Source organism: Polypterus senegalus, chromosome 2 (genome assembly GCF_016835505.1).
Source record: "Polypterus senegalus isolate Bchr_013 chromosome 2, ASM1683550v1, whole genome shotgun sequence".
Lineage (NCBI taxonomy): Eukaryota > Metazoa > Chordata > Cladistia > Polypteriformes > Polypteridae > Polypterus > Polypterus senegalus.
Genome location: NC_053155.1, coordinates 303,243,220 through 303,267,523, shown reverse-complemented (window position 1 = coordinate 303,267,523; position 24,304 = coordinate 303,243,220). Strand labels below are relative to the sequence as shown.

The 24,304-nt window shown below is 44.2% G+C and overlaps 1 protein-coding gene across 4 annotated transcripts in view; it reads right to left on the bottom strand.

Annotated features, from left to right (window-relative positions):
• robo1 (roundabout, axon guidance receptor, homolog 1 (Drosophila)) overlaps positions 1-24,304 on the bottom strand; it is a 1,363,953-nt gene that overhangs the window by 724,311 nt on the left and 615,338 nt on the right. The window lies entirely within an intron of this gene.

The window sequence follows — 24,304 nt, the reverse complement described above, 5'->3', positions numbered from 1 at the left end:
TTTACCCAGATTCTTTTTTGTTTTTGTTGTTCAAATTCCACTGTGAGTGCTAAGAGACATGAATCAGCATTTACTGCACTAACTGCATTTTCAAAGACATAAAAGAAGTTTGCATGTCGTCCCCCCTGCCACAAAGGTGCAATCTCAGCATTGGCACCACACAAGTACGATGTCTGCTACGGCAGGCTGGCCGCGCGGTGAAGTGCATGTGGGAGGGATGAAAGAGAGGAGCTCAATGCACACTAGGTTTTCTGCTTTTCCACTTTATTGTTAATCAAAGCTATTGACTGTGATCACTCCCCATCATCTCCTAACAATTACAGGCCCTAGAGACAGGCTTACCTTCTAGAATGAAGGGGCAGGGACAGTGACTGTCCTCCAAAAGCCAGGGGGAGGAACAGCGTGTGTCGCCACACCTCCACAAAGCTGTGTGTGTGTGTGTGTGTGTGTGTGTGTGTGTGTGTGTGTGTGGGTGGGGGAATTCTGGAGAGGGTGGTGAGGTTGGGGTGGGGGGTTGAGGGGTTGTCGAGAATCACATCTGTGTTGTGACAAGGCAGCAGACTGTCAGAGTGCAATGTCATGAGGCATCCCCCGACTGCAGTGACCTTTGAAAGCAAAATGATTACACATGCATCACGCTATTATGCTATGTCAGTGGTATTCGGCTAATAAATGAAGACAGACACGCAAAAGTACTTCCAATTAAGATTTATATCCGAGGGAATGAAAAATAAAAAGACGCCGATGCGTGTGCCTCCGACAGAACAGACCATAAATGATCGTCTCCAGTGCTGTTCATAATAAGGAGTGACGACCTGGCAATGTTTCCCTTTTGTGCAAAGTGAATGTCTTCAGTTGAAATCAACACGAAGAAACACATTCGCAATAAAGAATGCTATGAATTTACTAGCACAAGTATTGCTCTGATTTTTAATAAATTAGATTATGCTCAATACTGTTAGCAATTTCACCCATCCATTTTGTGAACCTACAATGCCTAAAAACGTATTCACTTTTTCAGAAGGTTTCGCAATTTATTGCTTTACAATATTGAATATTGTTTTGATACCGATCAGAAGGAAGATTATTTCAAGTCAAAGTAAGAACAGATCTCAGCAAAGTGTTTTAAATTAATTAGAGACATAAAATACAAAACCATTGGTCACAAAAGTATTCACTACAAGAGGCTGGGAGCGTGCGCTGATGGCACGTTGCTGTACCCACCACACGACGAACCACCTGGATTGAGACCCAGGTGTGGTGGGTGACACCTCAACACCACACTGGAACAGTGGGAAGTTTGTAATGGTGGCTGGAGTGCCAATCTTGCCATCAACCCCTAAATTTTTTGGACCTGCTTGTAGGGTTGGATTCAGCTTAACACCATACCCAGGATGGAGCAATTGCAGGCAAGGCCGGATTTAGACTTGATAAGGCCCTAAGCTGTTTGAGACATGGGGCCCTTTATAAGTCCAGATATTCAATGTGATCCAAATTTGTTGGGGGCCCCCAAGAAAGAGGGGGCCCTAAGCTATAGCTTGTGTAGCTTATACGTAAATCCTGCACTGATTGCAGGTTAAGTGCCCACACCAGTAGAGTCACTTCTGGCATTCATGGGGTTCGAACCAGCAACCTACTGACGGCTGGTGCTGATCCCTAGCCTCAGAACCACCACTTCACCTTCCTACAAGGCTGTGTTCAAAATGTACAATGTGTGGCCGCTAGGAGGTGTCACCGAGCCCCAAAGCCCTGAATGTCCTATCACAGTAGAAATCAAATGAGGCTAAGGATCTGTGCTGATATCTGAAAGGCTGCTGGTACTGCCACAAGGGATCCTACCCTTAACCTGGAAATTTTTCCTGGGGTGCTGTACAATGGCAGACCCTGTGCTCCATCAAATCCAATACAAAAAGATAAATAAACTAATTTTTGAGATGAGGCGGGAGATGAACAAAAAGGTAAAACAAAACCAATAAAAAAATAAGTGAAGTGACCAAAACCCACTAAGACGAGTCAAAAAATTCAGGCAAAAAGTCAAAACCAGGTAAGACATGAAGATTGATTAACAAGGAGAGTTTTTTTGGTTTTATTTAAGGATTTATCAGCTGATTGGATTAAGCCTGGTGCATTATGCTGACCTTTTATCCTGTTGTACCAAGGACCTCGAGGTCACGATCTCAGAGACCACGCCCCTAAGAACGCGGGACACAACCCTATCACAAGTGCCTAATACAGACAATAGCAACAGAAACCTAAAAATCTGCCCTGGACGAACCTCCTGGATTGGGGCCCCAGTGCGGGGGGTGACACTTCAGCACCACACTGAAACAGTGGGAGGTTTTAAATGGTGGATGGAGTGCCAATCCTGCCACCAATCCCCAAGTTTTCCCTACAAGTTGGAGGACCTACTTGCAGGGCTGGATGCAGATTATCGCCATACCCAGAATGGAGCAAGTGGAGGTTGAGGGGCCAACCCAGAAGAGTCACATCTGACGTTTACAGGATTCTGCCGCAGATCCCTAGCCTCAGAGCCACCACTACAAGGCTGTGTTCAAAAATATACAATGTGTGGCTGCTAGGGGATGTCACCGAGCCACAAAGCCCTGACTCGGCATGAAACAAATGAGGCTAAGGATGTGTGCTGATATCTGAAAGGCTGCCGGTACAAATCCTGTTACTGCCAGAAGGAATCCTACCCTTAAACTGGAAATTGCTTCTAGGGCGCTGTACAATGGCTGTGCTCCATCAAATCCAAAAGAAAAAAACAATAACTAATTTTTGAGATGAGGCAGGAGATGTGCAAAAAAAGTTAAACAAAAAATTAAAGGAAGCGGCCGAAACCCATACAGACGAGAGGTAAGAATAAAAGTTAAAACCAGGTAAGACACGAAGATCGATTAACAAAGAGAGTTTGTTTTTTAAGGATTAATCTGCTTATTGGATTAAGCCTGGTGCATTATGCTGACCTTTTATCCTGTTGTACCAATGACCTCGAGGTCACGATCTCAGAGACCACGCCCCTAGGAATGTTAACACTAGCGTCTAATACAGACAATAGCAAGAGAATGCTAAAAATCTGCCCTGATCATGACATCGGCACAATTAATCTACACCAGGCTTGAACATGAAAGCACTTATTTTAATTTAATAAGAGTACATTCTTACAGGTTCTTCCCAAATCACAATCCATAATTGTTTCTGTTTTCTTGTCACTCCCCAACTCCTTCCCAGGTAAGCCTGGTCTTCCTCCTCTTCCAGACTCCTACTTCTCCAGTAAGGTAGAGATGCTCTTTTTGAACCTGGATCCGGAAGTACTTCCAGTATAACAAGGCCGCCACTTGGAAGCACTTCCTGGTCAGACGGACCCTCTCTCTGACAGGAAAGCCCACTCTCAACAACTTTGTCTAGCAACACCCGAGGACCTCAAGAGGGCTATGGAAGCCATCCCAGAAGGATGCTGCCACCTAGTGTATTGGGGGAACACATGGCCCTTGAGAAGCAGTCTCCCTCCCAACCAGGAAAGGTGTTACTAACCAACCTGGCCAGGATTCACGTTTATCTGCATCTTTCCATTATTTGGGTGTCCCATCTGGGTAAAGAACCATCCATTCCAGCGCAGATTCCATCATCCCATGTCATCTATGACAAACGCCTATAGAAAGTGCTTACCCCCTTGGAAGTTTTTATATTTTATTGTGTTGCAAAACTGAATCACAATAGATTGAATTGGGCTTATTTTCAGAATGACCAGCAGAAAAAAAAGACTCTTTAATGTCAAAGTGAAAACAGATCTCTGTAAAGAGGTCTAAATGAATTGCAAATAAAAAGCTCAAAAATAATTGATCACATAAGTATTCACCCCTTTAATATGATAGCACTAAATCATACTGTAACTGGAAAAGCCCACTGGCTTTAGAAGTCACAGAATTAGTTCAATGAGGGTCTAGCCTTATGCGCACCTGAATGTGGAAGGGACAGCTTGTGGTGGTACACAATGAAGAGAAAAACATTCCAAGGAGCTCCATGAAAAGTACAAGTCAGGGGATGAAGTTGACAAAATATTCAAGTCACTGAATATCAAGTTCAATTAATCATAAAGAAATGGTAAGAGCATGGCACGGCTGTTAATCTTCTGCAGCAGGACATCCACAAACACTGAGTGATAAGGCAACAAGATTAGTAAGGAAGGACACCGAGTAACCTGAGAACTCTGAAGGAGTTACAAGTTAAAGTAACGAGACTGTTGGAGACTGCCATTGTGACTCTGGTGCTTCCAAAGAGAAAAAATACGAAAGAAATCTTGGCTAAAGTTTGCCAGAAGCCACGTGGGAGACTCTCAAGCCAGTTGGAAGAAGGTTCTCTATGGTCCAGTTAGGCCAAAACTGAGCATTTTGGCCATCAGCCTAATGCCATGTTTGAACACTGCACATTGTTCGACAGGTTTCACTCTCTCTGCCCAAAGAAATTTCAATTAACCACAATGGTGCAATTCCGCAGTGGAGCATCCAGGTTCATTTGACATTGGCTTCAACTAAACAAATGGCAGACAGTTGCACAGCGCAGGTTAGAACTACCCGTAAACCTTTGCAAATGTATTGTATTGCATCGGCATCTTTCCGTTGCGGTTACTATATAATTTTTAAACATTGATTTACCCTTGTAAAAATACTGTCATGCACAAAATCATGGGAAGTGTCAAAAGGGCAATGGTGAAGGAAAAAATGGGGAGCAGTATGGGGGTTGCACAATTGCTAACACAGTGCATACCTCTTTCCAGAGAGTTCTGGAAAGAAGCCTGATATCATGTCCTCATCATTACCTCTAGCCTCGTCCCTTCTGATCCCACAGAAATATAAAGCAACTGAGCACTGGAATTCAGCATTCATTATACAGCTAACATCAATGAGAGATGGAGCGCCAAAGAACAAAGTTTAGCATGGGAAAGGCACTATATATAAAATGTATTATTATTATTATTATGAAACCAAGCTCTTCAGAGAGCTTACAACCTGGGCATTGATTTGTCTTTGCCTTTCAAACCTTAGACATTATTTAGGGTTCTCATGGAGCCCCCAACTGTTTTTTTGGTCACTTTGTGTTTTATTCATAATATTATCTCTTACAATTAACCACATATTTTTAAGAAGAAAAGCCACCTCGGCCAAAGAAGTGTTTCATTACAGAAATGGACTGGCAATTTTCATGGCCATAAAACAAAAGAAAAGATATGAAATTTGGGGAGTTCATTTGAAGAGTTGGAAATTAAAATAATGCTTGTTGAGCCAGAGCACTGAGATGGTTAGCCTGAAAAAAATATGTGGAACTACGAGGATAATGATGTCCTTCTTTGGCCTGTAATCTATGAAAACAACATTAAATCATTACAATGAAATCATTGTACCCCCTGCCAGCTCTGTTAAGGCGTGACATTTTTAATGAATATATTTTAGTATAATAAATAGATATGCTTTTCAAAGTAATTAAATAGAGATTGTTTGATAGTTGTAACCAAATGTAATTAAAAAAGTAATCACACTGTGAAAATACTGCTTATATATATGATCGCATATACACATATTCAGTACACACAAACACTCATACTATACTGTATATATAAATATATATATATATCTATTATATAAAAAAAATCTTGGGTCGAGACGTGATCATCTCGGAGAGACACTTTGACATCACGCGAGATGTGATCATCGCTCTGTGCCTTGTCTCGCGGTGAGACAAAAGGACAGCTCTTGTACAGGCTTTTAAATGATTGATGTGCAGTGTGACAAGCAGAACACGCAGCTTGGCAGCAGGAGCAGCAAGGCAGCAGCTGATCCCACCTCATCTCCTTAGGGTGCATTCAGCCCCCCTTCACAACGCGAGCAGCAGAGACATGAAGTGGCTGGCGCATAGCGCGCCCCGGGGGTGGGCGAGCAAAGCAAGCAGGGGGCAAAGCCCCCTAGTATATGTATATATTGTGGCAGTGACATTCATGTCTCTGGTGACTCTTCCTACGAAGTCAGTAGACAGAGCATGGGTCACTGGATAGGGGTGTGTGGCACTCCCGATATCTATGCAAAAGGACAAAGGTCCAAGTCTTTAGAGTCCTGGTGCTTTCTGTCTTGTTTTATGGCTGCTAGATTTGGATGCTATCCATTGACCTGAGATGAAGACTGGACTCCTTTGGTACTGTGTCTCTCTGGAAAATCCTTGGGTATCGTTGGTTTGACTTTGTGTTACTCATGGAGTCCCGAATGAGGCACATTACCTGCATTGTGAGGGAGCGTCAGTTACAGCACTATGGCCATGTGGTTTAATTTCACCAAGGCTGATCCTCATTGTTGGGGACCCGAGTGGCTGGACCAAGCCAAGAGGTCTCCCACGTAACACCTGGCTGTGGCAGATAGAGGGTCATTTCCGGAGAGTGGGACTGGACCGTGTGTCTGCCTGGGGGGTTGCAAACTGGGATGCCAAGTTGTTTCATCGTGTAGTGGGTGCAGAAACACACTGTACCAGTGCATGCTCCCCAACTTGACTTGACTTGGCAGACAGCCAGGATGCCGCCACACTAGAAGAACTGAGGCAGGGAGCTTATCCAGAGCATTACCTACCCTGGAGTGCTGGAGGTGACAGTCCCCTGGGTTGCAGTGGTGCGTTGGACTCCCACAGGGCTCCATGGGAGCTGGATTGTGATACAGCCCTGTTGAGTTCTGTGGGTGATGCCAGTAGTGGTACAGCTGCTGCTGAGCCCTTTGGCGCAGTTCTTCCACCACACCCAGAAGTGCTGCCAGAACTAGGGTAACGAGCACCATATAAAAGGAGCCAGCAGCCTCTACTTGGGCAGCCAGAGTTTGGAGGAGGTAGATGATGCTTGCCTGGAGGTGTGGAGATAAAGAGAGTAGAGAAGAAGGAAGACTTTTGTATTGTGTTGGTGACTGTGCTGAACTCTGTTGTACTTGTGGGAAATGGGAAAAGTTTGTCTGTGTCGTCTTTTGGGCAGCATATACATGGGATAGATAGATAGATAGATAGATAGATAGATAGATAGATAGATAGATAGATAGATAGATAGATAGATATGAAAGGCACTATATAATAGATAGATATGAAAGGCACTATTTAATAGATAGATAGATAGATAGATAGATAGATAGATAGATAGATAGATAGATAGATAGATAGATAGATAGATAGATAGAAAACAGGCTTATGCTGCAGGTGCTATGCACATTGAACTGGGTCTCATGCAGGCTGTGCAAGGCATTATCCATCATAGTAAGAGAACAATTACCCGCTTTCAAAACCAAACCTGTGTGTCAATCCCCCTGCTAACTGACTCCTAAACATGGGTGAGAGGAAGTCATGAATGGACCTCAAGACCATTTCCCTAACACAAAAACCCCATAATAAAGTTTTCCAGTACAAAACACTCCAACAGTATGTACCAACATCCTATGCAGGTTAGTCAGGCTTGGAACTGAGCACAGAATGAAGAGATTTCCATTATTAATTTAGTGGTATGACAGGAAGATAAATGTTTCTGCAACAGTGATACAAAACAAACTGATCAGGTCTGTCTTCATCTTCTGGATACATAACATAGCATTCTTAAACCCACGTAACCCGATTCAGAGGTGCAGTTGGGGATGCAGCACGTGACACAAAGAAGGAAACAGCCCTGAACAGAGTACCAGTCCATTACAAGCCCCACTCACACACACCCATACTTACACAAGTCCAATTTGGAATTGCCAATTAACACAACATGTGTGCCTTTGGTGGTTATGTGAAGAAAAGATGGCCTACCAGTGGCAAATGGCTGTTGTCAGTAAACTCAGATAACTGCTATTAATCTAGCAGTTATTATTAATATGCTTTATGTATGTGCATTGGAAAAGATTAATCATTCCCAGCTATGATGGCACACCTATTTTATAATTGAGAAGAAAAAGGGAAACCTTGTGGCATAATGAGGTGTTATGGGGTTACTTTCTTAACCAATCAATATTAAATAAAAGGTGAACTGGAAAGGTTAGGATTATCATTATAATGTGCTGAAGGGGGGCATTGTAAAAAACAAGACTTTGGACATTCATTCTTGCCCATTCAACACATGCTACAATATGTATCTTTCATATAGCACAGTCAATGAGACCACAATACTTGATTTTGTGGTGTTTGTATCCATATTGACTTGGTTCTGAAAAAAGAAGTAAATACTATTAAATATAAGTGCTAAAAAACATGGAATTCGCATATTCTAGTACACAGGAGCTAATCTTGAGCCACATATAAATTTGCAACCTTGGAATACCGCACTCATGTACAGGCCCAAAGCACTTTCATCATTTCTTGCGTGTTTATACAGTGGATTCAGAAAGTATACAGAGCCCTACAGTTTCTGCACACTTAATGCGTTAAAGATTTTGTTTTAAATTGATAAATTCTGACATCTTTTGTCTCTGCACACGTGTTGCACTGAAGATTTAATTTTAAATTAATACATTTTCCATTTTTGCCAGTCAATTTATATACTCAAACCAATAATAACAAAGCAAAAATATGTTTTCAGAAAGGTTTGAAAATTTATTACAAATAAAAGAACTGAAATCTCTATGTCATTTAAGTTTTCAGAGCATTAATTGAGCACTTTGTAGAATCCCCTTTAGCAGCAATTACAGCTTCATGTCTTCTTTGGTAAGTGTCTACAAGCTTTACACACCTGAGCAGTTTACCCCATTCTTCTTGGCAGATCAACTCAAGTTCTATTTGATTGGATGGCAAATGTCTGTAAAGTACCATTTTCAAGTGTCTCCATGCACTATTCTATAGGGGTCTGGACTTTGGTTGGGCCACTAAAGGACCATCACAGACTTGTCCTAAAGCCACTCCATGTTGTCTTGGATGTATAGTGTATGCTTCAGGTCATTGTCGTGCTGAAAGGTGAACCATCACCCCAGTCTGAGGTCACTCTGAAGCCCCCATAGCAGCATGATGCTGACACCACCATACTTTTGACAGGCTCTCCAATCTCAGCAGAGGAGTACTGAAGTTCTGTTAGAGTGATTATTGGGTTCATGGTAGCCTCCCTGATCAAGGCCTTTCTAGCCTATTTATTTAGTTAGGCCAGATGGGGAACTATAAGCCATGGCCAAAAGTTCTGAGAATGACACAAGTGTTGGATTTCACAAAGTTTGCTGCTTCAGTGTTTTTAGATTTTTTTGTCAGATGTTTCTATGGTATACTAAAGTAGAATTACAAGCATTTCATAAGTTTCAAAGGCTTTTATTGATAATTACATTAAGTTTATGCAAAGAGTCAATATTTGCAGTGTTGGTCCTTCTTTCTTTTTCAAGACCTCTGCAATTCACCCTGGCATGCTGGCAATCAGCTTCTGGGCCAAATCCTTACTGTGGGCAGGCCATTCTTGCAGAATCAATGCTTGGAGTTTGTCAGAATTGGTGGGTTTTTGTTTGTCCACCCACCTCTTGAGGACTGAGCACAAGTTCTCAATGGGATTAAGGACTGGGGAGTTTCCTGGTCATGGACCCCAAATTTTGATGCTTTGTTCCCTGAGCCACTCAGTTCTCACTTTTGCCTTATGACCCAGCACTCCATCATGCTAGAAAAGGCATTGCTGGTCACAAAACTGTTATTGGATGGTTGGGAGAAGTTGCTCTCTGAGGATATATTGGTCCCATTCTTTATTCATGGCTCAGGATCGGAGCAACACCAGTGCAGAGCTTGCTCAGGAATGGCAGCAGGTAGGTGTCAGTGGATCTGCATGCACAGTGAGGCGAAGACTTTTGGAGGATGACCAGGTGTCAAGTAGGGCAGCAAAGAGGCCAAGAAAAACATCAGGGACAGACTGATATTCTGCAAAAGGTACAGGGATTAAACTGCTGAGAACTGCTGGGGTCAAGTCATTTTCTCTGATGAATCCCCTTTCTGATTGTTTGGGGCATCCAGAAAAAAGAAAAGGTGACCGGCGCTACCATTAGTCCTGTGTCATGCCAACAATAAAGCATTATGTGTAGGGCTGCTTCCCAGCCAAGGGAGTGGCTCACTCAAAATTTGGCCTAAGAACACGGCCATGAATAAAGAATGGGACCAAAACATCTTCCGAGTGCAACAGTTTGGTGACCAACAATGATGGAGCACCAGGCCATAAGGCAAAAGTGATAACTAAGTGAAAACATCGAAATTTTGGGTCCATCGCCATGAAACTCCCCAGACCTTAATACTATTGAAAACTTGTGCTCAGTCCTCAAGAGGCGGGTGGACAAACAAAAACCCACAAATTCTGACAAACTCCAAGCATTGATTATGCAAGAATGGGCTGCCATCAGTCAGGATTGGGCCCAAAAGTTGATTGCCAGCATGCCAGGGTGAATTGCAGAGGTCTTGAAAAAGAAAGAAGGGCCAACACTGCAAATATTGACTCTTTGCATAAACTTCATGTAATTGTCAATAAAAGCCTTTGAAACTTATGAAAAGCTTGTAATTCCACTTCAGTACACCATAGAAACACCTGACAAAAAGATCTAAAAACACTGAAGCAGCACACTTTCTGAAAATGAATATTTATGTTATTCTCAAAACATTTGGCCATAGCTGTAGGAAGAGAGGTGCTGGTTCCAAACTTCTTCTATTTCATAACTATTGAGGCCACTGTGCTTCTGGGAGAACTCAAAGCTTTAGAAATGGCTTGATCCCCAGGCCTTGATCAATACCTCACCTCAAATTGATTGCAGAAGTATACAGAGAGTTCCTTGCACTTCATGGCTTGATGTTTTCCTGACATGCAGTGTGAATTGTGGGACGTTCCACACACAGGTACGCAGGTGCCTTTCTAAACTCTCTCCAATCAATTCAGTTTGCCACAGGTGGATTCCAATCAAGTTTTAGAAACATCTGGAGGATAACTAAAGCAAACAGGATGAACTTGACCACAATTTGGAGTGCCACAGCATAGGGTCTGAATGCTTCTATGAAAACATGCTTTTACTTTGTCATTATGGGTTATTGATTATAGATTGTTGGGCACAGATAGCAAATGTTTCCATGTAAAATTAAATCTACAACACAATTCCGACCAGTCTCCCTCTTCCTGTCCCCGTGAAACATGCCATAGCATGATGCTGTCATCACACTGCTTCACCACATAGATGGTATTAGGCAGGTGATGAGCAGTGTCAGGTCTTCACCAGACACAATGACTGGAGGTCTGCCTAAAGACTTCAATTTTTGTGTCATCAGACCATGGGAATATTTTTCCTCATGCTGTCAGAGTTCTTTACAAGCCATTTAAAAAACTCCAAGCAGGGGTTAGCCACTCTACCATAAATGATTGATTGATGGAGTACTGCTGAGATGGTTATCTTTCTGACAGCTTCTCTCATTTCAGCCCAGAACTTCTGGAGCTTTGTAAGAGGAACCATTGGGTTCTTGGTTATCTCCTTGACTGGGGCCCTTCTTGACTCTAAGAAGAGTCCTGGTGGTTCTAATCTTCTTCTATTTCAAAGATATTGAGGCCACCATGCATCTGGAAACACTCAAAGCTTCAGAAATAGTTTAAGCCCCTGGCCCGGACCGGTGCCTCACCACAATTTTATCACCGAGGTCTACAAAGATTTCCTTGGACTTCATGGCTTGGTTTTTGTCCTTATCTCCAGGGTGAACTGGCAGACCATCTATACCCAAATACGTGTGACTTTCTAAATGATCTCCAGTCAAATCAGTCTGCCAAATTTTGACTCCATCCACTTTGTAGGAACATCTCAAGGAGAATTAAAGCAAACAGGATGCACCAGACCACAATTTGGGGGAGCCACAGCAAAGGGTCTCAATTCTTATATGACGGACAGATTTCAGTTTTTGATTTTTAATGCATTTGAAAACCCTAGTGCAAACATGCATTTACTTTGTAATTATGGGTTATTAAGGGTGGCATGGTGGCCCAGTGATAGCGCTGCTACTTTGCAGTTAGGAGACCTGGGTTTGCTTCCCGGGTCCGCCCTGCGTGTAGTGTGCATGTTCTCCTCGTATCTGCGTGGGTTTCCTCCAGGCTCTCCGGTTTCCTCCCATGGTCCAAAGACATGCAGGTTAGGTGGATTGGCAATTCTAAATTGGCCCTAGTGTGTGCTTGGTGTTCGTGTGTGTGTCCTGTGGTGGGTTGGCACCCTGCCTGGGATTGGCTCCAGCAGACCCCTGTGTTTGGATTCAGTGGGTTGGAAAATGGATGGATTTTTTGTTTTTATCGGAAAAATTATTTTGTGAAATATTCTACCTTTAGGGTGTCTAGGAAGCTCAAAAATGAAAAAACAAAAAAAATGATCACTATTATTATACAATAGCTGCCAAATACTTCTTTCTTGAAGAACTAAAAGTGAAAGTGGAGCTACTTACTATGTAGTGAGCACAGTCCGGAAGCATCCATTTTCACTTTGGTGCTTCACGGACTGTATGCCAGTATGCCAGTCTAATAGTAGCACGCCCGGTTCCAATGGCCGCAAACACACCTGTGCTTTACAAAAACGGCTGCATATTTATGTACTAGAAATAGGATGTCAGGGCCAAAAGGGTAAAAATTAAATCTTCAACACAATTTTTAATATTATATATTATACAAGTTATAGTTATATAACTTATCCAAGTTTTAATATTTTATACAAGTGTACAGTGTCCTGGCCTATTTTGAAAGGTACTTTTAAATAAAATTTATTATTAATATGATTTTAGAAGATGAATGGGTCTGAACCACTGTGTATACAATATATACATTGTAGATGCCACATCCGGGCATCCTGGCAGAAGAGGGGATGGTTCCTTACCTGGACAGGAGGCTCCTAACAGATAGGCTGGCATCCCAGCTGGGGTGGATAAATGGATCAGACACAGAAGGAAGGACGAGAAGGGATGTACAGACAGCCCACTCTAAAGAAAAAACGTCACTGGGGGCTTTTTTCTCCCCCACCACGCTAGATGGCAGCAGCCCCAGATATCAGTACCCAGTGGGAAGCCAGAAGGGCTGCTCTGCCAGACTACATTTGGGGGTCACTGGGTGCCAAAAGAGGGTGTTACAGGGAGATAAACTCCCTGCTGCAATGGATATGCATATGACTCAGAAGTACTTCTATTGGACAGTGGCCCTGGCACCGGAAGTACTTCCGGCTCCTTACTAAAAGGTACCACACTCACTTACCCAGGTAAGTCGGAGCTGGGAGAAAGAAAGACAACAATCAACTGGAGGTGGGCAGTGTGGTGGTAAGAGTATTGAGGAGATTATTGTGTATTCTGAAGAGAGAAACCTGTGCTTTGGTGCTACTTTGAGGTATTGTGGAAGGAAAAAGGTTGAATAAACCACCCTTTATTTGAACCCAGGACTCTGTGTGTGTTTGTTTTGGGGGTTTCAGCCGTTGATGCCCTGGTTTCCATCACAACATACTGTACACAGGGGTTGATTGACATATATGTACATATATATACTTTATATTATATATAAAGGAGGAAGGGAGTATATATACATACATATAGTGAACGCTGGCCCGGACACAGACAGGCAGACATGTGTAAATCACCCCACACACATTTATTGAACATATTTACAATAATAAAGTGCTCCAAAAGACCCCAAAAATCCCTAAAGTTCTGGCCAACCAACAATGCTTCACTTCTTCAGGCTGCCTCCTTGTCTCTCCTTCCAGACCTTGTCCTCTCTTCTCTCCCAACTCTAGCCTTCATATGAAGGGAGGCGGCCCCTTTTATGCTACCCCAGATGTGCTCCAGGTGTGTCCCGGCAATCTTCGACAAACACAACCCAGTGTGGCGAAAGTGCTGGCTGTATCCCCGGAAGCACTCCAGGTGTCCCTGCTCCTCTTCCCCCAGCACTTCCGGGTGTGGTGGAAGTGCTGAGGTCCAGAGCTCCAAAGGCATAGAAGCGCCCCCTGGCGGTGACCACGGGCCCCTACAGGGTTGAGCTTCAAAGCTTTGTACCCGTGGCCCCCAAAGGTACCAGGGCTGTCACCCCCACATGGTCTGGGAAGGAGTAAGCCCTCCTCTGGCCCACCTGGGCGTCCCAGCCGGGTCGCCCCCCCATCCATATCCGACAATATATATATATATATATATATATATATATATATATATATATATATATATATATATATATCACACACGCGCATGGGAGGCAGCTAAAGGGCTTGAGTGAAGGCAGTTGGAGGCATGCCGGGTGTGGCAGAGTGCACTGACTCTTTTCTCCCTTGCCTGTAGACCATCCCGGGGATTTCACCTGGATCATCTGACATCACTTCGGGACTGAGCCAATGGAAGTCGGCCACACCAGCTCCAGTCCCTCTGATGTCACCTCCGCTTGAGCCAATGGTGGAAGACCACGTGCGATCCATACCTCACTTCCTGTCTCCCCTTTAAAACCTGCCCCTTTTCCTTTGTTTCTCAGTCTTGTTTTGGACTCGGTTGTGTGCACTTCAGTGCTCTGTATTTGCCAAAATTTTTTGCAGCCAGGATACCACAATATGGGTGGCTGCCCCAACTCTTTATCTGTCAATGTCTCGTTCTTGTGACAGTGGCGTAGTCGGCAGGATGGAGAAGTCCTAATGAGGAGAAGGGGACAGGACCTGCAATATACCCAGGTGGGGCGTGCGGGGCGAGTATTCAGGCGGGAGGGTGCCCGTGGTTGGCGTGACCTGTGCGGGGCTCCGCTCCCGCACTCATAACTAGCCCATCTGGAGTGGCCAGGGGTGTGCGGGTGGGGCTCACAGAATTGGGCTGCCCTGGAGGGGAGGCAAAGGGACTCAGTATGCTCTCTTGGGGAGAGTGCCTGCCTCCCTGGAAACCAAAGCCCCATTTACCACCTAGGGGTGCCCCAGACTGGCAGGTGAATAAAATAAAAATGGAGGTTGGACCCTGAGGAGCCACCAACAAACAAGCCTGGTCCTTATGGGCAATGGTAGGGCATTGGCTACGGCCATTTGAAAACACGCCCTACCAAATAATAGAGCAGGTAGCTTGCTATCTGCTCCTGGAAGCGCTTCCCGTGGCTTCACCCAGCCGGTTTGCCTCGCGGTTCAAGAACATGTCTGAGCTCATAGAGCTTATGGACTGCAGAGGATTCACACTCTGGGGAGCAGAACCGTCCTCATGTCAAACTCAGCCGGGTATGTTCAAGACCTAGCCCCACCCTGTACAATCCGGAGCCCGTACCTGCTCTCATCGGGCGCGCAAACCGCTTGGAGGCAAGGAGGAATGCAGGTGGAGGGTGAGGAGGGGTTGGTGTGCTCTGGCTAATCCGAGGCGGTCCCACATACTGGCGTGGTGATCGCAGTGAGACTCAGGGCCACAGGTTTGTTCGACATGGGGCAGCAACATTTCATTGTTGCCCGCCGCTTTGTGCAACCGCAACAGTGGCTAAATTTAAGGTTGTTTGGTCAGAGACATTCACACCAGTGGCCTGCTGGAGGTCATTTTGTAGGGCTCTGGCAGTGCTCATCCTGTTCCTCCTTGCCCAAAGGAGCAGATACTGGTCCTGCTGATGGGTTATGGACCTTCTATGGCCCTCTCCAGCTCTCCTAGAGTAACTGCTTGTCTCCTAGAATCTCCTCCATGCCCTTGAGACTGTGCAGGAGACACAGCAAACCTTCTGGAAATGACACGTATTGATGTGCCATCCTGGAGAAGTTGGATTACCTGTGTAACCTCTGTAGGGTCCAGGTATCGCCTCATGCTACCAGTAGTGACACTGACTGTAGCCAAATGCAAAACTAGTGAAGAAACAGTCAGAAAAGATGAGGAGGGAAAAATGTCAGTGACCTCCACCTGTTAAACCCTTCCTGTTTTGGGGGTCATCTCATTGTTGCCCTCTAGTGCATCTGTTGTTAATTTCATTAACACCACAGCAGCTGAAACTGATTAACAACCCCTCTGCTACTTAACTGACCAGATTAATATCCCATAAGTTTCATTGACTTTATGCTATACTCTGATTAAAAAGTGTTCCTTTAATTCTTTTGAGCAGTATATATATATATATATATATATATATATATATATATATATATATATATCTTTGAATATATTTATACTTCCTCCTAGGAGAATAAAGGGAGCTTTAATATAATTAGGTTTAATAAGAAATAATAACACCTTTGAAACAACTGACCAACAATCATTTGAAACTCCAAACTGAAAGAACACAAAGATGACATGGCCTGCACGTTTGACTGGCTTTTGTTGGCTTTTCAGTGTGAGTAACAGCAGTCATTCAGAAGTCAGTTTCTCTTCTGAGAGGCTTTCATTTGTGTCAATGGTGTTCCCCGCTCTCTTTCTTCCGAGCGGCCCTGCATCTGCTCCTTCTCCCCATCCACATGACAGCTCAGGAAGTGGCAGCTCCCTGCTAATTAAGTGCTGCTTCAGCGTTAGTTAACAGGTGGTGTCCCCAGCTGCCTGTGCCACATGGGCAGATACAGCCCCCTGCACCAGTAACCTATGCCGTGCCTGTTGATTAATTATGGAAAGCCATGTGTTATCAAGTGCCTACTGAAGGAGGACAATGGGGCTGACCCAGTGAGACAACAGTGGCAAGAGCCATTCTTTGGCACAGTTGAAGCGGGTGGCTTATGGCCTTGACCACTGAACTAAATACAAAAAGGGAAATGTTTCCAACATTTTACATGCTGTCTTGTGATTGAAAGCTGGCAGAATGGCATTCTTTTAAGACCAATCTGGTCAGCAAGTAACATGGTGAGCATTCTATTTACAGAAAGGCACTTTAATTCAGTTTCTAAGCTGAATCTGAAGAAATGTTCCTCACTTCATCAGTCTGCAAATTCCACACGCCTTTCATTGTATGATTAAATCAGGTCATTTAAAAATAGATAGAGGAATGCTAATGAAGAGATGATAGCCTGGAAATCTAATGGGATTTATGATAAGAGCTTAATGGCATTGAACTTAATAGTAGACACAGCATAACTCTTAAGGCCACCTTTAGTCACATAGTTAGAATTACTATATGAAAAAAAAAGTTAATCAAGAAACATCAGACTAAAACTGTTGTAATGCTAACATATGTGGTCTTGATATTGAGAACATAAGAAATATAGGAAATTTCACAAACAAGAGGAGACTTTTAAGGAAACACTCTTAAAAATAAAGGTGCCAGAGTAATTCTTCAGAGCAATGCCAGAGAGGAACCCTTTTTGGTTTTCAAAAGACCCATCCACAAGAAGGTTCCAGAAAGAACCTTTATTTTTTCAGATATGTAACAGGCTCCATACAGTAAATAACCACAAGTAAATGGTAAAGGTTTGTGAAATACCAATGGTCTCCTGATTATTAGATAAATAGCAAAAGGGAGGATGGAAAAATGATGATGTAAAGGGCGGGCAGAACCCAAATCCCTGTACCCAAGCCACGTTTTTTGGGGAAACCCGATCCAGTGGCAATGCCCCGGAAATTTTAGGGATTGCCCCGATCCAAATGCGAGGGGCTTATTGAAATTGAAATCGTGGCCCAAGCCCAGCCATGCGAACTTTTGGTTCCAATACCCCGGGGCTTAACCATCCCTCGAATGGATCTTCCCAACCACCTAAAAGATGACCTTTGACACTCAAATATAATACAGCGTGAAGGGAGGGGCCCTTGCGCTAGGGAGGACCACGTTAGAAGGTCCGGGCCCGATCCCCTTCCTTTTGGGACTGCTCCAAGGGCCCTTTGAGCGGCCCAAATGCTGCCTAAATTTTAGTAAGGCTCTATAAAACGGTTATTTTTTTACAATTGGAAAATATAAGCGAGTTATTAAATTATATTTTATTTTTAATAAAAATTTTTGTTCCAAACCCAAAATAGTAGGCACGGTTGATCGCAGCACCTGGCCACGGCCCCCCAAAGGAATGGGGGGATTAATTTCCCCCTTCCTTCTGAAAGCCGCCTCCCAGGGGGTTACGGAGCGACCCCTTTTTCGGTTTTAAAAAAGGGGGTCTCCTTCATTCCTTGGGTCTCCGAATTTCCCTCCGCTTATAAAGCGCACCCGTGTGCTACTTAACTTTTGTTTTTTTTTTTGACCGGGTTGACATACCGGGCCAAAACCCCAACCCTGTAGCCTCCGTCCTTCAGGGCCAAAACCGCGGAAACCGAGACCCGGAATGGGAGGGACAGGCCTGGAAACCCGGCTGAGGAATACCGCCCGTTCCACCCTTGCAGCGCTTGCCCACCCCAGCGTGGAGGCCCCACAAGGTTAAGTGACCAACCGGCCCGGTTTGACCGCCAGGAAAGTCTCCTGTACGCGGGCCCTTCCCAGCCTAACCTGGGCGGGTTAGCCCCCAAAAATAGGGGCTCCCGGTGGGCGGGCCTCTGCCATCAAGGCCAGGCGGCTTAGCCTCCTGGGAGGAAGCGCCATAAACTCCGGGGAAATGGCCTTTCCTTGCCGGCCAGGGCGGCAATCCCGAACTGGACCTTAAACCCCGACCCGGCGCCCACAGCCCCCAGTCTCCAAAGATGCCCTGGCTCCCGAAGACCCCACGGGCGGAAATGCCATCCCTGCCTTTAACCTGCCCCTTTCCTCGCGGTCGGGGCCGTGACTGTTCGGGCCTCCTCGTTTTTGAAGCGAAGTTGGCGTCCCGATTTGGGTAAAAAGTGCTGCGGAACCGCCCCCCACGCCCTCTCGCGGGCGTAAAACCAGCCAAAATGGAACCTTTTAAACACCGACCCCACGGGAAGAAACTCCTGATCACTACCCCGGAGTTTGGATGCAAGGCTGACTTGATGGAAGAAATGACCACCCGACCTGGGATTCAAGAGCCAAAATGAGAGAAAAAAGCGTGGGGCTGTTTTTTCCAATGGTGGAAGACCACGTGCGATCCATCTGACCTCACTTCCTGTCTCCCCCTTTAAAACCTGCCCCTTTTTCCTTTGTTTCTTCAGTCTTGTTTTGGACTCGGTTGTGTGCACTTCAGTGCTCTGTACTTTGTTGAAAGAAAACGACTTTTGCAGCCAGGATACCACAATATACGGGTGGCTGCCCCAACTCTTTATCTGTCAATGTCTCGTTCTTGTGACAATATATATATATAAACTGCTCAAAAAAATTAAAGGAACACTTTGAAAACACATCAGATCTCAATGGGAAAAAGAAATCCTCCTGGATATCTATACTGATATAGACTGGGTAATGTGTTAGGAACGAAAGGATGCCACATCGTTTGATGGAAATGAAAATGATCAACCTACAGAGCCCTGAATTCAAAGGCGCACCAAAATCAGAGTGAAAAAATTATGTGGCAGGCTAGTCCATTTTGCCAAAATTTAATTGCAGCAACTCAAAATGGTATGCAGCACTTTGTATGGCCCCTGTGTTCTTGTATACATGCCTGACAACATCGGTGCATGCTTCTAATGAGATGACAGATGGTGTTGTGGGGGATCTCCTCCCAGATCTGGACCAGGGCATCACTGAGCTCCTGGATAGTCTGAGGTGCAACCTGGTGGCATTGGATGGACCAAAACATAATGTCCCAGAGGTGTTCTATTGGATTTAGGTCAGGAAAGTGTGGTGGCCAGTCAATGGTATCAATTCCTTCATCCTCCAGGAGCTGACTGCATACTCTCACCACATGAGGCCAGGAATTGTCGTGCACCAGGAGCCACTGTACCAGCATAGGGTCTGACAATGGGTCCAAGGATTTCATCCTGATACCTAATGGCAGCCAAGGTGCCTTTGTCAAGCCTGTAGCGGTCTGTGTGACCCTCCATGGATATGCCTCTCCAGACAATCATTAACCCACCACCAAACTGCTCATACTGAATGATTTTACAGGTTGCATAATGTCCTCCATGGCTTCTCAGACCCTTTCACTTCTGTCACGTGCTCAGGGTGAACCTGCTCTCATCTGTAAAAAGCACAGGGCACCAGTGGTGCATCTGCCAATTCTGGTATTCTATGGCGAATGCCAATCGAGCTGCATGCTGCTGGGCAGTGAGCTCAGGGCCCATTAGAGGACATGGGGCCCTTGGGTCACCCTCATGAAGTCTTTCTGGTTGTTTGGTCAGAGACATTCACACCAGTGGCCTGCTGGAGGTCATTTTGTAGGGCTCTGGCAGTGCTCATCCTGTTCCTCCTTGCCCAAAGGAGCAGATACTGGTCCTGCTGATGGGTTATGGACCTTCTATGGCCCTCTCAGCTCTCCTAGAGTAACTGCTTTTCTCCTAGAATCTCCTCCATGCCCTTGAGACTGTGCAGGGAGACACAGCAAACCTTCTGGAAATGACACGTATTGATGTGCCATCCTGGAGAGTTGGACTACCTTTGCAACCTCTGTAGGGTCCAGGTATCGCCTCATGCTACCAGTAGTGACACTGACTGTAGCCAAATGCAAAACTAGTGAAGAAACAGTCAGAAAAGATGAGGAGGGAAAAATGTCAGTGACCTCCACCTGTTAAACCCTTCCTGTTTTGGGGGTCATCTCATTGTTGCCCCTCTAGTGCATCTGTTGTTAATTTCATTAACACCACAGCAGCTGAAACTGATTAACAACCCCCTCTGCTACTTAACTGACCAGATTAATATCTCATAAGTTTCATTGACTTTATGCTATACTCTGATTAAAAGTGTTCCTTTAATTCTTTTGAGCAGTATATATATATATATATATATATATATATATATATATATTCTTTGAATATATTTATACTTCCTCCTAGGAGAATAAAGGGAGCTTTAATATAATTAGGTTTAATAAGAAATAATAACACCTTTGAAACAACTGACCAACAATCATTTGAAACTCCAAACTGAAAGAACACAAAGATGACATGGCCTGCACGTTTGACTGGCTTTTGTTGGCTTTTCAGTGTGAGTAACAGCAGTCATTCAGAAGTCAGTTTCTCTTCTGAGAGGCTTTCATTTGTGTCAATGGTGTTCCCCGCCTCTCTTTCTTCCGAGCGGCCCTGCATCTGCTCCTTCTCCCCATCCACATGACAGCTCAGGAAGTGGCAGCTCTCCTGCTAATTAAGTGCTGCTTCAGCGTTAGTTAACAGGTGGTGTCCCCAGCTGCCTGTGCCACATGGGCAGATACAGCCCCCTGCACCAGTAACCTATGCCGTGCCTGTTGATTAATTATGGAAAGCCATGTGTTATCAAGTGCCTACTGAAGGAGGACAATGGGGCTGACCCAGTGAGACAACAGTGGCAAGAGCCATTCTTTGGCACAGTTGAAGCGGGTGGCTTATGGCCTTGACCACTGAACTAAATACAAAAAGGGAAATGTTTCCAACATTTTACATGCTGTCTTGTGATTGAAAGCTGGCAGAATGGCATTCTTTTAAGACCAATCTGGTCAGCAAGTAACATGGTGAGCATTCTATTTACAGAAAGGCACTTTAATTCAGTTTCTAAGCTGAATCTGAAGAAATGTTCCTCACTTCATCAGTCTGCAAATTCCACACGCCTTTCATTGTATGATTAAATCAGGTCATTTAAAAATAGATAGAGGAATGCTAATGAAGAGATGATAGCCTGGAAATCTAATGGGATTTATGATAAGAGCTTAATGGCATTGAACTTAATAGTAGACACAGCATAACTCTTAAGGGCGGCCACCTTTAGTCACATAGTTAGAATTACTATATGAAAAAAAAAGTTAATCAAGAAACATCAGACTAAAACTGTTGTAATGCTAACATATGTGGTCTTGATATTGAGAACATAAGAAATATAGGAAATTTCACAAACAAGAGGAGACTTTTAAGGAAACACTCTTAAAAATAAAGGTGCCAGAGTAATTCTTCAGAGCAATGCCAGAGAGGAACCCTTTTTGGTTTTCAAAAGACCCATCCACAAGAAGGTTCCAGAAAGAACCTTTATTTTTTCAGATATGTAACAGGCTCCATACAGTAAATAACCACAAGTAAATGGTAAAAGGTTTGTGAAATACCAATGGTCTCCTGATTTTAAAAGGACTCACAATGCATATAATAACACAGGCTAAGTCCAGGTTTTCTTAATCGGTTAGGCATCAAGCTAGGTAGCCTACTATACATTAAAGGTTTTTTTCTTCATATTAGGAAGTTTTTCAAATTACAAAGATAGATAGATAGATAGATAGATAGATAGATAGATAGATAGATAGATAGATAGATAGATAGATAGATAGATAGATAGATAGATAGGGGCTTGTGCAAACTCCAATTCACTGTCACCTGCTAGCCACGTTATTTGATGGAGAACCATTGGATCCCAAAGATGGCAATGACATAGGTAAACTTCATGGTACCTCCCGACTCCAAATGACCAAAGAGACACTCATTGAACACTTGGAGAATGACGTTGGTACAAGACCACAGACCAAAAATAACGGGGAATGCTTGTTGTCCAATATGCTATGTTGCAACAGTGACCCATTTCATCTTGAAATGGTAGTACTTACTTTAGGCAAAACTAAAGTAAGAGAGGTGACCCTATTACACACATCTGTATATATATAAATACAGGTGGAGTGGTGGCTCTGACGCTAGGGATCTGCACTGGCAATTAGAAGGTTGCCAGTTCGAATCCCATAAATGCCAATAGGGACTCTGCTCTGTTGGGCCCTTGAGCAAGGCCCTTAACCTGCAATTGCTGAACACTTTGAGTAGTGAGAAAAGCGCTATATAAATGCAAAGAATTATTATTATACTAGTAGGATTTTATATATATAAAGTAGATGTATATATATATATATATATATATATATATATATATATATATATATATATATATATATATATATATATATATATATATATATATAAAAGAGTCAACACCATAAGACAGTATATATTTTATATATACTCAACAAAAAAGAAACATCCTCTGACTTTCAACTGTTTTTACTTTCAGTAAACTTAATGTGTAAATATTTGTATGAACACTAAAAGAGTCAACACCATAAGACATAAACTAAAAATGTTTCACAATGTGTCCCTGAATGAAGGGAGGCTCAAAATCAAAAGTACCAGTCAGTATGTGGTGTGGCCACCAGCTGCTTGAAGTACTGCAGTGCATCTCCTCCTCATGGACTGGACCAGATTTGTCAGTTCTTGCTGTGAGATGTTACCCCACTCTTCCACCAAGGCACCTGCAAGTTCCTGGACATTTCTGGGGGAAATGGCCCTAGCCCTCACCCTGCGATCCAACAGGTCCCAGGCGTGCTCAATTCCTTGACGATAAACACAAATCCGTCCATCACCCTGGTGAGACAAAACCGTGACTCATCAGTGAAGAGCACTTTTTGCCACTCCTGTCTGGTCCAGCGAAGGTGGGTTTGTGCCCATAGGCGGCGTTGTTGCTGGTGATGTCTGGTAAGGACCTGCCTTACAACAGGCCTACAAGCCCTCAGTCCAGCCTCTCTCAGCCTATTGCGGACAGTCTGAGCACTGATGGAGGGATTGTGTGTTCCTGGTGTGACTCGGGCAGTTGTTGTGGCCATCCTGTACCTGTCACGCAGGTGTGATATTGGATGTACCGATCCTGTGCAGGTGTTGTTACACGTGGTCTTCCACTGCGAGGATGATCAGCTGTCCTTCCTGTCTCCCTGTAGCGCTGTCTCAGGCGTCTCACAGTGCAGACATGGCAATTTATTGCCCTAGCCACATCAGCAGTCCTCATGCCTCCCTGCAGCATGCCTAATGCACGTTCACGCAGATGAGCAGGGACCCTGGGCATCTTTCTTTGGGTGTTTTTCACAGTTGGTAGACAAGTCTCTTTAGTGTCCTGCGTTTTTAGAACTGTGACCTTAAATGCCTACTTTCTGTAAGTTGTTAAGGTCTTAACGACCATTCCACAGGTGCATGTTAATTTATTGATTATGGTTAATTGAACATGCATGGAAAACATTGTTTAAACCCTTTACGATGAAGATCTGTAAAGTTATTTGGATTTTTAAAACATTATTGTTGAAATACACAGTCCTGAAAAAGGGACGTTTCTTTTTTTGCTGAGTATATATATACTGTAGGCGGCATGGTGGCGCAGTGGTAGCGCTGCTGCCTCGAAGTTAGGAGACCTGGGTTCGCTTCCCGGGTCCTGCGTGGAGTTTGCATGTTTTCTCCGTGTCTGAGTGGGTTTCCTCCGGGTGCTCCGGTTTCCTCCCACCATCCAAAGACATGCAGGTGAGGTGGATTGGCGATTCTAAATTGGCCCGGGTGTGTGTTTGTGTGTGTCCTGCGGTGGGTTGGCACCCTGCCCAGGATTGGTTCCTGCCCTGTGTCGGCTGGGATTGGCTCCAGCAGACCCCCGTGACCCTGTATTTGG